This window comes from Theropithecus gelada, chromosome 16, assembly GCF_003255815.1.
Source record: "Theropithecus gelada isolate Dixy chromosome 16, Tgel_1.0, whole genome shotgun sequence".
Lineage (NCBI taxonomy): Eukaryota > Metazoa > Chordata > Mammalia > Primates > Cercopithecidae > Theropithecus > Theropithecus gelada.
The window spans coordinates 38,636,482-38,649,256 of NC_037684.1; positions in this window are offsets into that span (position 1 = coordinate 38,636,482).

The following is a 12,775-nucleotide window of genomic DNA, read 5'->3' on the forward strand; positions in this document are numbered from 1 at the left end:
TTATTTTTTGTAGAGATGGGGATGTCTCACTGTGTTGCCCAGGCTGGTCTCGAACTCCTGGGCTCAAGTGATCCTCCTGCTTTAGCCTCCCAAAGTGCTGGGATTACAGGCATGAGCCACCACACCTGGCCCATGAGGCTCGCATCAGCCTGTCTTTTGAAGAGGGAAAAAGCAAAGTTCCAGCTCTCCAGGAAGAAAAAGGACCTCATGCCACCTTAAGTAAAGGAGTTTAAATGACATGTTTGTGCCTCCATGGACAGCGGACAGCTGAGCTTCTCCAGGGCTGGAACCCAGCAGGCAGAAACAGAGGCTCCTGGGGCTGTGTGGTTTCCCATCTCTGGTCTCTGCATCTCTCTCTGAATCTTCTTCTTTTGTGTATTGATGGAGGAACTGCTCTATGCTAGGTATGGAGCCAAGTGCTGGGTAGAGAGAGTGAATAATAAAATCTCTGCCCTGCAGGGACCGAACAAGCCAATGAGCAAGACAGACAATATGGAGAATCACATAAAACTCATCCGCGTTGCAGCGTGGATCAGGATTTTCTTCCTTGTCAAGGCTGAACGATGTTCCATGGCATGTATATAACATTTTATTTGTCGTGTCATCCGTTGATGGGTATTTGGGTGGCTTCCGCCTTCGGGCTATTGTGAATCACGGTGCTATGAACATAGGTGTACATTTAACCTTTTCCTTTTACAAGCGAAAAAAAAGTATGGTTAAGGAAAGTGGACTAAAAAGAGGCATAATAGAAGGATCTAACCTAGTAGGGGGAGAGAGGGAAGGTTTTCCCTTGAGGAAGTTCTATTTTGGTGGAGCCCAAAGGATGAGAAGTTAGCTGGGTAAAAGGTAAGTGAAGAATAGTTTTGGCCACACGTAAGAGCCTCGAGGCAAAAAGAAGCTGAGATTGTTCCAGAAATGGAAAGGGAACAGTGTGACCGGGGCACAGAGATCCATAAAGAGAGGGGCATGGGGGGGATCCCTGGGGTGGGCAGCACCCAGATTGGGGGGCCATGCGGGACTCATTACAAATGGGCTGTTTTCTAAGAGCTGTGGTAGACAACTGAAGCCCTCTAAGCAGAAAAGTGGAATGTCTAAATACAGAGTTAAAAAAAAAAAGCTGCTCCGGCCACAGTGGAGGAATGAATTGGAAGCTGGAAGGAGGTGTGGGGCAGGAGCAAATGCAGGAAGACCAGTGAGGCACCGTGGGAGTTGCCCAGGCAAGAGACACTGGTAGGGTGGGTGGCAGTGAAGATGACTGAAATTGATCCATCAAAGAAACATTAAGGAGACAGATTTAATTAATTTAATGATTGATTGGCTCTCAGGAGTAAGGGAGAAAGAGGTCTCTGGTTGACTCCCAGGACTTTGAGCTGAGCAAGTGAGTAGGTGTTGGTATTACCTGCTGTGATAGGAAACAGTTAAGGAGACACGGACTGTAGGTGCATAGAAATTATTCACTTGGTTTCGGATATCACAAAGTTGAGATCCCAAAAGACACGTGAGGTTACGGTGTTGCTGGGTAGACAGCATTGGACATGTGGCTTTCAGAAAAGAGGTCTTGTGTGACATGAGATACAGCTGGAAAGGTAGACTGGGCCATGTTTAAGATAATAATAGCATGCCTGTAATTCCAGCACTTTAGGAGGCCAAGGTGGGCAGTTGCTTGAGCTCAGTAGTTCAAGACCAGCCTGGGGCAACATGGAAAATCCCCATCTCTACAAAAAATACCAAAATTAGTCAGGCATGGTGGTGTGCTCCTGTAGTCCCAGCTACCTGAGAGGCTGAGGTGGGAGGATTGCTTGAGCCCAGGTGTGGAGGTTGCAGTGGGCTGAGATAGCACCACTGCACTTTAGCCTGGGCAACAGAACAAGACCCTATTGCAAAAAGAAGGAAGGAAGGAAGGAAGGGAGGGAGGGAGGGAGGGAGGGAGGGAGGGAGGAAGGGAGGGAGGGGAAGGGAAGCGAAGGGAAGGGAAGGGAGGGGAGGGGACGGAAGGGAAGGGAAGGGAAGGGAAGGGAGAGATAACAGTAGCTGACATTCACCAAATCATCAATATGTGAGAGATATTATCATTTTTCATTTATAGATGGGGATGTTGAAACATGGAGAGGCTGTGAAATTTACCCAAAGTCAAACAACTCATAAGTGGCAGTGCTGGGAATATAAACCCAGACAGACTGATTATTATGTCTCCTGTTGAACCATTCTGTGATCCTGGAATGCTAGAAGAGCAGGTCTGCCCAGCCTAACTTTTTCCTTTTACAAGTAAAAAAAAAAAAAAAATCATCAAGGATGAGTTACTTGCCCAAGATCACCCCAGCTATTAATAGTTATGGCAGACGTGAGGCTATAATCCAAGTCTTCTGACTCTCAGTACATTCCTTTCTACCATACATTTAATTTCACGTCTTTTAGACTTCTTTTCCCAGATTCATTGTTTTTAGGGATGGAGTCTTGCTCTGTTGTCCAGGTTGGAGTACAGTGACAAGGTCATAGCTCACGGCAGATGTGAACTCCTGAGCTTGAGTGATCCTCCTGCCTACCTTCTGAGTACCTGGGACTACAGATGTGAGCCACCATGCCTCGTGCAGATATTATTACATCTGTAAAAATTTGCTTTTCTCTATTTTCTAAATTTTCAGTAGGGGACACATATAATATTTATAGTGGGGAAAAAGAGACTTGCGAAAGCAGAGACATCAATATTAAACAGAATTCATCTGACTTTGGTCTAAAGGAGGCATGTGGGGTGTCACGGGGAGGGGGGTCAGAAGACGGGATGGTATTGCCATATTTGTCTTTGATAATTTCTAGCAAGTGTTTCTGGGAAATTTCTACCATTGCAGGAACTCCATTCCTTAGGATGGAAAGGAGGAAACATCTCTTATTGTAGGGTAGCATAGGGAGGAGGTGACCAGGAGGTCTGTCTTCGGTCAAATCATTCTCCATGAAATCCCTAAAACCCACTCTCCTCCCCACTCCTCCCTTCCTCACCTACTCACTGGCCCACCTTGCCTGGAAATGATGGAGGTGGAGGGAGAAGAACAGAGTTCCAGGCTTGGGGGAGCAAGACATCCTTTTACTGTCAAGCAAAGCCAGTTGATTTAGATGGAGAGAGGTGCTCTAAGCAGTGTTTACATTTTTAAACAAAGATGCAAAAGAACGTAAGGATAAGAAGGAGCAAGCTTATCAAACCTGAATACACTTCTTCAGACTGTTCTCCCTCTAGCAGATGTCTTGGACCAAAGTAAAACAATGTAGATTCAAAAAATCAGTTTGATATAGTTATTTATCTTGAAAACTATTGAGATTGCTCCTTTTTGCCCTTTTTTCACCTACCTTGTCCAATTCATCAAGCTGTCTTCCACTTGTTATTCAAATAGGATATATTTAGTTTATTTATATCCCAAGTCATTCTAAAAAAAAAAAAAAAAGTTGTGGCTTACCAATAGATAAAAGCCCAGATAGTAAAAGCCAATTGTATAGGAATCAAAATAGGAAAAGAGTGGAGAAAATTAGAAATCAAATGTTTATTCCAAGGGAGCCTGATGGCAGGTCTGAAAGGATTTGATGGTCAAGATGAAGAAAGAAACATGATACACATCTCTCTTGAGCAGAGAAACATTCTGAGTTTTTTTAAGGAAAATTAAGTTTTTCTTGGTACTAAACTTTGAAAGAAATTTCTCCTATTGTACATGGTAGAGAGATAGAATGGATAATTCTTTGACAACAGTGTTTGGATCTCATTGGTATCGAATCACAATTTTTTTTTCAAAGAGAAATTCACACAACTGATTCTTGTTTCTTGCGATCTCGGCTCACTGCAACCTCCGCCTCCCAAGTTCAAGCGACTCTCCCACCTCAGCCTTCCCAGTAGTTGGGATTACGGCCACTGTGCCCAGTTAATTTTTTTGTATTTTTAGTACAGACAGGGTTTCACCATGTTGGCCGGGCTGGTCTCGAACTCCTGACCTCAAGTGATCTGCCTGCCTTGGCCTCCCTAAGGGCTGGGATTATAGGCGTGAGCTACAGCACCCAGTACAATTAATTCTTATAATGATTTTAGATAATAGTGGGAAACTGTAACACTGAACTTTAGCCCAGAGATGCTGATTCACAGTGGAGATATGATCAGTTCCTGAAAGCACACTGGCTTACGCTTAGATTGGCAAGAACTTTTGGAAGCAAATCCTATTTTCTAACGTGTTAGATCATTCTTTCCATTTGCATCTTTGTTTGAAAATGTAAACAGTGTGTCATCAATGTTGTTATCTAAATCATTTTAATTTTTAACAGGAGGCAGTTTTGGGTGAATCCTGTGACATGCTTCTATAGACCTATCTCTACGCCTGTGATGATGATTAATAGGAGGAATTGGGATTATGGTCATTCAGACACAAATCACTTCACTTAGCTCTCATCTGGTACATTTATTTATTGTTGTGTCTCTGTGTATCTTTTGTTTTCTGTTTTTTTGTTTGTTTTTTGTTTTTTGTTTTTTTTTTGAGACAGAGTCTCGCTCTGTCGCCCAGGCTGGAGTGCAGTGGTGTGATCTCGGCTCACTGCAACCTCCACCTCCCGGGTTCACGCCATTCTCCTGCCTCAGCCTCCGGAGTAGCTGGGACTACAGGCACCCGCCACCATGCCCGGCTAATTTGGTTTTTGTATTTTTAGTAGAGACAGGTTTCACCGTGTTAGCCAGGATGGTCTCTATTTCCTGACCTCGTCATCCACCCGCCTCGGCCTCTTAAAAAGTGCTGGGATTACAGGCGTGAGCCACCATGCCCGGCCGTTGTGTCTCTTTTCACAAGTGAGTCGACAAGGCATTTAGGAGATGCATCAAATAAAATGATAAAGTATAAATTAAAAATCAGGACAAAAAAAATTAAATATGGAGTCAAGACCAGGGTGGATATAGGGTGAGGTTGGAGAGAATGAAGATATAAAGGCAATAAACTTCTACTATTGCTTTAAGTTGGCTGCAAATTGGCTTTGGGCTTTCTAGAGGGAAGGGGGCAAAGTTCACTTTTTCCCTTCTGGTCTGAAAATGGTGAAACCCCGTCTCTACTAAAAATACAAAAATTATCCAGGTGTGGTGGCGTGTGTCTGTAATCCCAGCTACTCGGAGGCTGAGGGAGGAGAATCACTTGAACCTGGGAGGCGGAGGTTGCAGTGAGTGAGCCAAGATCGTGCCACTGCACTCCGGTCTGAGCAACAGATCAAGACTCCATCGCAAAAACAAACAAACAAAAAAACAGAAAAGTCTCATTGAAACGTAACTGTATTATTCTTCTAGTCTGTAGCCTGTTACCATCATGAAAAACTAAGCTGCTCTTTTTGACCCAGCAATAGCTCCCAGCGTCTTTCCCTTCTGTGTTGGTTCCTGAAGAAGAGGGGTTTAATTGGCTTACGGTTCTGCAGGCTGTAATGGAAGCATGGTGCCAGAATCCCCTGCAATTCTGGAGAGACCTCAGGGAGCTTTCACTCATGGCTGAAGGCCAAGCAGGAGCAGATGTGTCACATGGTAAGAGAGGGAGCAAGAGAGAGAAAGGGGAGGTTCTAGACGCTTTTAAACAACCAGATCTCATGTGAAGTAACTGAAGGAGAACTCCCTTATCACCAAGGGGATGGTGCTAAGTCATTCTTGAGAAATCTGCCCCCATGATCCAATATCTGCCACCATGTCTACCTCCAACGTTGGGGATCACGTTTCAGCATGAGATTTGGAGGGGACACACATCCACACCGTATCAACTTCCATTTCTTTTTTTTTTTTTTTTTTTTTTTTTTGAGACGGAGTCTCGCTCTGTCGCCCAGGCTAGAGTGCAGTGGCCGGATCTCAGCTCACTGCAAGCTCCGCCTCCCGGGTTCACGCCATTCTCCGGCCTCAGCCTCCCGAGTAGCTGGGACTACAGGCGCCTGCCACCTCGCCCGGCTAGTTTTTTGTATTTCTTAGTAGAGACGGGGTTTCACCGTGTTAGCCAGGATGGTCTCGATCTCCTGACCTCGTGATCCACCCGTCTCGGCCTCCCAAAGTGCTGGGATTACAGGCTTGAGCCACCGCGCCCGGCCATCAACTTCCATTTCTAAGAGCTCTTGGGGGCATCTCTGCAGTGCTCTGTGCTTCTGTTCCATATAGGAACAGAACATTCTGCTTCTGTTTCTACCGTGGGCTTTCACTGCCCGCTCAGAGTTCACTTCCCTCACAATGTTGCTCTCTTGTGGCTTTGCCTCAGCATGGGTCTGATTCCACCCTTTTCAAATTTGTCCAACTCTACCAACTGGCTCAACTGGCTGTTTCCAAGAATGATCATGTCGTTGATTGGTCCAGGTCATCTTTTTTTTTTTTTTCTTTTGCAGGGTCTCTCTCCATTATCCAGGTTGGAATGCAGTGGTGCATTCACAGCCCATTGCAGCCTCGACCTGCTGAATTCAAGTGATCCTCCCACCTCATCCTCCTGAGTAGCTGAGATTACAGGCATGCACCACCACCACTGGCTAATTTTTAAAATTTTTTTGCAGAGACGGAGTCTAACTGTGTTGCCCAGGCTCAGGTCATCCTTTTATACCTGGCCGTGTTACAGGTTGATTGCCAGTCTGTGAGTCAAGTCCCATGGTCCAAAATGGAAGCTAAGGGATTGGGTGGGAACGTGAAGGGAGCTGTGGATGAAACCAGTCTTTGCAATGAAGTTTAAGTATGGCAAGACATCATCTGTTCATCTGGGAGAGGGATTGAGCAGGAGTGTGGGAAAACCAGTTGCCCTCTTGCCTCTATTGCAAATAAACACTTTTGTCTTTCTGAAAAACTTGTTTTCTAAGTTGCTTAAGTCATTCTATTTGGAAGTATGTCAGAGGCTTTGGGGAGCTCTGCACTAAAAAATATCCCCCCTTTTATTTTGACACAGAGTTTTGCTCTTGTTGCCCAGGCTAGAGTGCAATGGCGTGCTCTCGGCTCACTCCGCCTCCCAGGTTCAAGCGATTCTCCTGCCTCAGCCTCCCCAGTAGCTGGGATTACAGGCGCCTGCCACCATGTCCAGCTAATTTTTGTATTTTTAGTAGAGACAGGGTTTCACTATGTTGCCCAGGCTGGTCTCGAACTCCCAACCTCAGGTGATCCATCTGCCTCGGCTTCCCAAAGTGTTGGGATTACAGGCGTGAGCCACCGTGTCTGGCAATAATCCTTTTTAAATGTATTAAACACATAGACTTCTGAATGTGTTTGGCTATAATACACCCCACCTGTACCCCCATTTCTTATATTTCTTTATATCAGCTGTTAGAAGCTAACATGCCATTGCTTTTACATCTTGCTACTCGGATTGAAGTTGGCTTGGGCGTCACCTGGCAGCCTGTCAGAAGTGCAGAATCTCAGACTCACCCCAGAACTACTGCATCAGAAACTGTACTTTATTTATTTATTAAAATTTTAAAAAGTTTTAATTATTTTAAAAATAATTACATTATTAATGTAATTTAATAAATTTATAATTTTTATAAATTTAAATTTACTTAATAGGCCGGGCGCGGTGGCTCACGCCTGTAATCCCAGCACTTTGGGAGGCCGAGGCGGGCGGATCACAAGGTCAGGAGATCGAGACCACAGTGAAACCCCATCTCTACTAAAAATACAAAAAATTAGCCGGGCGCGGTGGCGGGCGCCTGTAGTCCCAGCTACTCAGGAGGCTGAGGCAGGAGAATGGCGTGAACCCGGGAGGCGGAGCTTGCAGTGAGCCGAGATCGCGCCACTGCACTCTAGCCTGGGCGACAGAGCGAGACTCCGTCTCAAAAAAAAAAAAATTAAAAATAAATAAATAAATAAATTTACTTAATAAATTTATAAATTTACTTAATTTAATTTAATTTAATAAGTTTATAAATTTAAATTAATACATTTAATTAATTAAATTAGAAATTTACACCTTATACAAAAATTAACTCAAGATGGATTAGATACTTAAATGTAAAACCCAAAACCATAAAAACCCGAGAAGAAAACCTAGGCAATACCACTCAAGACATAGGCAAGGGCAAAGACTTCATGACTAAAATGTCAAAAGCAATTGCAACAAAAGCCAAAATTGACAAATGAGGTGTAATTAAACTAGAGAGCTCTACACGGCAAAATAAACTATCATAAGAGTGAACAGGCAACCTATAGAATGGGAGAAAAGTTTTGCAATTTACCCATCTGACAAAGGTCTAAAATCCAGAATTTACAAGGAACTTAAACAAATGTACAAGAAAAAACAACCCCATCGAAAAGTGGGCAAAGGGTATGAATAGACACTTCTCAAAAGAAGACGTTTATGTGGCCAACAAAGATGAAAAAAAGCTCATCATCACTGATCATCAGAGAAATGAAAATCAAAACCACAGTGAGATACCATCTCATGCCAGTCAGAATGGCAGTTATTAAAAAGTCAGGAAACAATAGATGCTGATGAGGCTGTGGAGAAACAGGAACGCTGTTGGTGGGACTGTAAATTAGTTCAACCATTGTGGAAGACAGTATGGCAATTCCTCAAGGATCTAGAACCAGAAATACCATTTAACCCAGCAATACAATTACTGGGTATATACCCAAAGACCCAAAGGAACATAAATCATTCTGCTATAAAGACATATGCACACGTACGTTCATTGCAGCACTATTTATAATAACAAAGACATGGAACCAACCCAAATGCCCATCAATGTTAGACCAGATAAAGAAAATGTGGCACATATATACCATAGAATATTATGCAGCAATAAAAGTAATGAGATCGTGTCCTTTGCAGGGACATGGATGAAGCTGAAAGCCAGTATCCTCAGCAAACTAACACAGGAATAGAAAACCAAATGCCACATGTTCTCACTTATAAGTGGGAGTTGAACACTGAGAGCACATGGACACAGAGAGGTAAACATCACACACCGGGGCCTGTTGGGGAGTGGGGGGTGAGGGGAGGGAACTCAGAGGATGGATCAATAGGTGCATGGCACAGTATACCTGTGTAAAAAGCCTGCATGGTCTGCACATGTGTCCTGTTTTTTTGTTTTTGTTTTTTTTTTTTAGAAGAAGGAAAAAAAACAGAGACAAGGTGTTCATCTGACTTGAGACCAGCCATGTTGCCCAGGCTGGTCTCAAACTCATGAGCTCAAGCAGTCCTCCCAGCTTAGCCTCCCAAAGTGCTGGGATTACAGGCGTGCGCCACCATGTTCAGCCTGTTTATTTTTGAGAGAAGTTCTTGCTCTGTCACCGAGGCTGGAGTGCAGTGGCTCGATCATTGCTCACTGCATACTCAAGCTCCTGGGTACAAGCTATCTTCTCACCTCAACCTCCTGAGTAGCTAGGACTGCAGGCACACACCACAGCATCCGGTTCCTATTTTTATTTTTTTGTAGAAATGGAGGTCTCACTTTGTTGCCCAGGCTGATCTTGAACTCCTGGCCTCAAGAAATCCTTCCGCCTCAGCCTCCCAAAATGCTGGGATTACACGCATGAGTCACTGCACCTAGCCTATTTATTTATTTTTGAGACAGAGTCTTGCTCTGTTGCCCAGGCTACAGTGCCGTGGTGTGATCACAGCTCACTGCAACCTCAAACTCCCGGTCACAAGAGATCTTCTCACCTCAGCCTACTGAATAGCTAGGACTACAGATGAGTTGCCACAGCATGCAACTCATATTTTTATTTTAATTTTTTTAGAAATGGAGGTCTCCCTTTGTTGCCTAGGCTGATCTTGAATTTCTAGGCTCAAGCGATCCTCCTGCCTCAGCATCAGAAAGCGCTGGGATTGCAGGTGTGAGCCACTGTGCCCAGCCAGAATCTGCACTTTTAACAAGATCCTCAGGAGACGAACATTTGCATTAAATGTTGAGAAACATTGATCTTCAGCAAACTTTGGGAAACACTGAACACGTCTGATCAGTGAATGTGGCTCTGAGAAATAATGTGCCTTATCTAAGTTCCCTAATCAATCAGTAGATCTGGGATTAGAATCCAAGTGTCACAAGTCCTAGTCATATTAACTTTCCAGCACACCATGGGTGTCTCCCTCATCTAGGAAACAAGGAGGCCTGGTTTGATAATTGTTAGAGAAGGAAATTAGCATGTGATGAGGGTAGCCACATGAGTTATCATCCAAACATAGTCACTTTTTTTGTTTTATTTTGTGTTAGTTATAAAATAATTTTCTTTACTAGAGACAGGGTCTCACTATGTTGCTCAGGCTAGTCTCAAACACCTGGGCTCAAGCGATCCACCTGTCTTGACCTCCTAAAGTGCTGGGATTACAAGCATGAGCCACTGCACCCGGCCTAAACATAGTCACTTTTGAGAGCGCAAGAGGGCACCATTAGCTATTTCAGGACAATAAATGCAACCTGACATAAGCTGTCACTCTATATACCTAAAGATATTTGTAATTTACAGGGCCCCCTCATATTTGTTAACTAAACTGCATACATATCTGGTGACAAAATAATTTTAAAGTTCTAACTTTTATTTATGTATTTATATTTATTCATTTATTTTTGAGACAGGATCTCACTCTGTCGCCCAGGCTGGAGTGCACTGGCACGATTTTGGCTCACCATGGTCTCTGCCTCCCAGGCTCAAGTGAGTCTCCTGCCTTAGCCTCCCAAATAGCTGGAATTACAGGCATGCACCACTACTGCCCAGCTAATTTTTGTATTTTCAGTAGAGATGGGTTTCACCATGTTGGCTAGGCTGGTCTTGACCGCAAATGATCCACCTGCTTCAGCCTCCCAAGGTGCTGAGATTACAGGCTTGAGCCACCGTGCCCGACCTAAAGTTCTAACTTTCAAAAAAAACCTGATTCTCAAGGAAAAATAATACATGCATCTCATTATAATAAAAAAAAAACCTATCTAACCTCATTAAGAATAAAAGAAGCTGGGCGCGGTGGCTCAAGCCTATAATCCCAGCACTTTGGGAGGCCAAGGCGGGTGGATCACAAGGTCAGGAGATCGAGACCGTCCTGGCTAACAGCATGAAACCCCGTCTCTACTAAAAATACAAAAATTAGCTGGGCCTGTAGTCCCAGCTACTTGGGAGGCTGAGGCAGAAGAATGCCATGAACCCGGGAGGTGGAGCTTGCAGTGAGCTGAGATCATGCCACTGTGCTCTAGCCTGGGCTGCAAAGCCAGACTCCATTTCAAAAAAAAAAAAGAGACAGAAAGCCCAAATTAGCAAAATAAGAGAATATGGGAACCAACCACAGAAACACACAAAGTTGAAATGATTTTGAAATTGCTTTGCTGAACCGATTCAACTAAATTTGAAAACCTGGTTTCCACGTTGTCATTCACTGTGGCCGTGGCCAAGCTAGGGCTGGAAGCTACATCTCAGGGCTTTCTGCCTAGTCATTTCCCTGTGAGTCAACCAGACTTCAGAGTCTCATTTCTGAAACTTTTATTCCAGTACTCTAACCTAGAGCTAAGATGTCTCGGTAGCTTGGTGGAAACATGGCTCTTCCATAGGAATGAGACGCAGATGATCTGAAGACATATCTTCCGAGCATACCTCTTATGACAAATGCCCACATGCCTCCATCTGACATCAGCTTTGTCTGCCATGCTCAGGCCACCTGGCTCTAGAAATAAAAGATGGGAACGTCCCTGATCCTGAATGTTAAACCTGGAAAATCTCCTCCTGCCGGAGATGTAGCTAGCATTCCATATTTAAACTGTCTTTAAAGATTTTAATGTTGATAATACTAACAACAACTGGTATTTATTGATTCTTTACTCTTTTGTCCCCTGTCATTGCACCATCCTCATTTTACAGAAATCAAAGCACAGAGGGGTTAAGGAACTTGCCCAAAGTCACACAGAGGGTAAGTAACAGAGTTGATATTTTACCCCAAGTAATCTGATTCCAGAGATTATACTTTACCTCCAGTTATGACTCCAACAGTTTTCATATTATTTTGAGAACTCTGAGAATTATTTTCAGAATTTTATATATATATATATATATATCAGTATATCAGACTATGTATATAATGGAACCACTACGCCTAGTAAAAAAAATTTTTTTTTTTTTAGAGTCCCAAGAGACATAAGAGAGAAACTATTGGTTATTGGACATTCACCAAGTGTCAGTCATAGTTCTAAGTGCTTGTACATGAATCAGCTCAGTAATCTTAAAACCAAAACCAGAACCAAACAAACCGCTGCCCGCCCCCTGGGGAGGGTGCAGTGATTCTCACTCATCGGATGAGACAAAGGAAGCCCAGAGAGCTTCCATAACTTGCTTGAGATCCTATAGCTAGATGGCAAATCCAGGGCTCAGAGCCAGCCCATCTGGCCCGTGAGCAGCATTCTTCGCCACCAAGCACACCCCACTGCCAGTCCTTAACCCAGATATTTATTCAGTCCTCACAGCACATGAGTCATTTCCTAACCACTTGCTTTTCTCGTGTTAGCTGGGGAAACTGATGCTGACAAAGTTTAAACATTAGGTTGGTGCAAAAGTAATTGTGGCTTGCCATTTTAATGTGGCTTGCCATTTTAATGGCAAAAACCGAATAATTTGCTTAGTGCCATTCAATGATTTGGGGGCTGGCTAGCCAGGGAGCCAAAGCGTGTTACATCTGTTTTCACTTCCCCAGTCCTTAGTGGTGCAGTCTATGGCTCGCCCTCTGCCACAGATCCTCCTCTCTCTCCTCGCCACAGCTCCTCCTCCTCCTCCACCCTCTCTCCCTCCTCCTCCTCTCCCTCCTCCTTCTCCCCGGCCCCTCCACCCCCGCCCCGGGGCCCTGCCCTG